Source organism: Berghia stephanieae, chromosome 5 (assembly GCF_034508935.2).
Source record: "Berghia stephanieae isolate SIO BIC M18660-M18661 chromosome 5, UCSD_Bste_1.3, whole genome shotgun sequence".
Lineage (NCBI taxonomy): Eukaryota > Metazoa > Mollusca > Gastropoda > Nudibranchia > Aeolidiidae > Berghia > Berghia stephanieae.
Window position 1 is genome coordinate 25719737 of NC_088364.1, and position 2500 is coordinate 25722236.

Here is a 2500-nt window from a genome sequence, read left to right on the forward strand (position 1 = left end):
ACCACCACTACCACCACCACCACCACCACCACCACCACCACCACCATCATCATCATCATCATCACCATCATCATCATCATCATCATCATCATCATCATCATCATCATCATCATCATCATCATCATCAGCTCAACTCTCTTCATCATCATCACAAAGTCCCACCTTTAAAAAAACCAGATTCCTCATCATCATTATTTTCCTCCTCATCATCATCCTCATTATCTTCTCCCTCATCATCATCTCAACTCTCGTCACCATCATCACAGGATTCCATCTTTTAAAAAAAAACAGATTGTAGAACAAGTGAGGATATTTTAAATAGAACAACAAATTTAATTCAAGAACAAAAAATTACAGACAAAAATAAGGAAATAGCTAGCTTTAAAAAACCCAACTAAGTTAGATTCAACGCACTTACACTGTTTCAAGCCTTACAGAAAAAGTTCTTCGAATGGAGACAGGTGTACATTCTTTTAAAATATTTAATATTATTGTTCAATATGTTGAGTGCTTTAGAGGTAACATTATTTATTATAGTAGATGGGAAGTTCAAGAAGAGACAGTTGCATTAAAAGACCAAATTTTCATTATTACACTTATGAAACTTAGACAGAACTACGCTAACCTTCATATTTCACAATTGTTTAGCGTTAGTGAAAGTACTATAACAAATATTATACAAACTTTTATTCATGTTTTACATAAGCCATACGCTTCTCTTTGAAAATGTTATGAAGGTTACATGCCCTTCTAGACATAAAAATAAACTATCAGCTCCATCATCATTTTTAAGATTTCCAAATTGCAGAATGATCATTGATTGTACAGATGACCAAATTGCTATTCCTAAAGAAATGGATAAACAACGGTTAACTTATTCTTCTTATAGGTCCATGAATTCTGTTAAAGCTCTTGTTGGTCTAAGTCCAAATGGTGTGATAAATTTTATTTCTAAACATGATCCAGGGTCTGTCTCGGATAAGGTCATTGTACAAAATTGTGGATTACTAAAACTTTTAATTTTAAGCCCTGGAGAATTAATTTTAGCAGATAAAGGTAATAAAGGTAAAACCCCATCCTGATTCAAGATATTTTACCTCAAGGAGTAACTGTAAATATCCCTCCCTTTTTACATAATAAATTTACTGAAAATGAGATTTTATTAACAAAAGAAATTGCTTCATGTAGAATTCATGTTGAGAGGGCTAATGAAAGACTGAAAAATGTTAACATCCTCTCATATATTCCAACCATGTTAAGAGAAACATCTGATATTATTTTTCAATTTGTTGCAGCACTTGTCAATCCCCAGTCTCCTCTTATTAAGGAGATTGCATTTTGTTAGCTTTGCCATTTATTTTGTACAACACACATATTTTGTTCATCATCATCAAATCACCATTCAAAATAATGGTTTTGTAGGTCCATACATGATTTTACATGATAAACATGACAAATTATGGCATTGTTGTATCAATGTATGTTCAATGTCATTAACATTGTTAAATAAAACCACACAAATTAGTTTTGGACTGAATCAACCCAAGGCATCATCAAGATAGATCTGTGGAAGTAAAAGAATAAAAGATTCAAATTTAGAGCTGCGACCATGCTCAATAGGCAAAAAACAAACAAACTAATAAAACGTCTGTTGTGGTCTTGTGGTATGACACTCGCTTTCAGATCAGAAGGTCCTGGGTTTGGGCCTCGCTCGGCACATAGTTGAGTCCTTGGAGAAGGCTCTTTACTCACAATCTCTCACCGTACTCAGGTGTCAAATGAGTACCTGGCGTTGTCTCTGTCCGAAAAAATTGTAATATCGCCCAACAGGCATCATGTCCCGTCTTACATGTTAAATGTTGCTGTTGGCCAGGGACCCCTTGTAAAGCACTTTGAGCACATTTAGTGGATATTACGCTGTATAAAAACTCAATTAAAAAAACAAATTAAGTGATTCTTTCATTCATCTTGCTTTGTTGATAAGGGGGAAACCCGAAACGTCCATTTTATCTGTTTTCGTATATTAAATTGAAGTTCACATTCAATTTCACAATGTTATTGATTTCTTCGAGTTTCAAGCAGCAACATTTACATTACACCTTAACCCAATAGGAAGTTTAGTTTACCGTGACTAACACTGGTCTAAATAAATCCTTTATTCATCCCATAGAGGAAATTTATCTCTAGGGTCTATTCCCAGGGAAGACTGGAATAACCACGGTGCAGCGCCGCAAATTGAACTAGGGCGAGGTGACTTGCTCAAGGCCACACAGCGCAGCGGCGGGTGAACGAACTCGGTACCTTTCGGGTACGAAGCAAAAACCGTACCGCTGATCCACGCTGCCCCACATGAAGTATGATAAAATGTCTAGCGTGATTGGTGATTGTGATGCTCATATGAGTATTATAATAAAGGTTACAACACGATACTAAATAGTATGTAGTAGACTATAGTCAATAGCAACGAAAATTAGCGAAGCAAGACTAAGACCTCAAAGAC

At 35.5% G+C, this 2500-nt stretch overlaps 2 protein-coding genes and 2 long non-coding RNA genes across 4 annotated transcripts in view; 2 read left to right on the forward strand and 2 right to left on the reverse strand.

The window, feature by feature from the left end:
- The window catches only part of LOC144972663 (uncharacterized), a 3325-nt gene extending 1433 nt beyond the window's left edge, over positions 1-1892 (forward strand). The window contains exons 2-3 of the long non-coding RNA XR_013645402.1: positions 1-1422; positions 1692-1892. The exon at positions 1-1422 is cut by the window's left edge and continues 208 nt beyond it. This is a non-coding gene — a long non-coding RNA (uncharacterized LOC144972663). The remainder of the gene's footprint in view (positions 1423-1691) is intronic.
- LOC144972664 (uncharacterized) overlaps positions 1-2500 on the forward strand; it is a 181886-nt gene that overhangs the window by 51091 nt on the left and 128295 nt on the right. The gene's annotated exons all lie outside the window — the stretch shown is intronic.
- Positions 1-2500, reverse strand: part of LOC144974116 (uncharacterized) — a 14163-nt gene that overhangs the window by 3304 nt on the left and 8359 nt on the right. The window lies entirely within an intron of this gene.
- Positions 1395-2500, reverse strand: part of LOC144972662 (uncharacterized) — a 1564-nt gene continuing 458 nt past the window's right edge. Inside the window, exon 2 of the long non-coding RNA XR_013645401.1 lies at positions 1395-1564. This is a non-coding gene — a long non-coding RNA (uncharacterized LOC144972662). The remainder of the gene's footprint in view (positions 1565-2500) is intronic.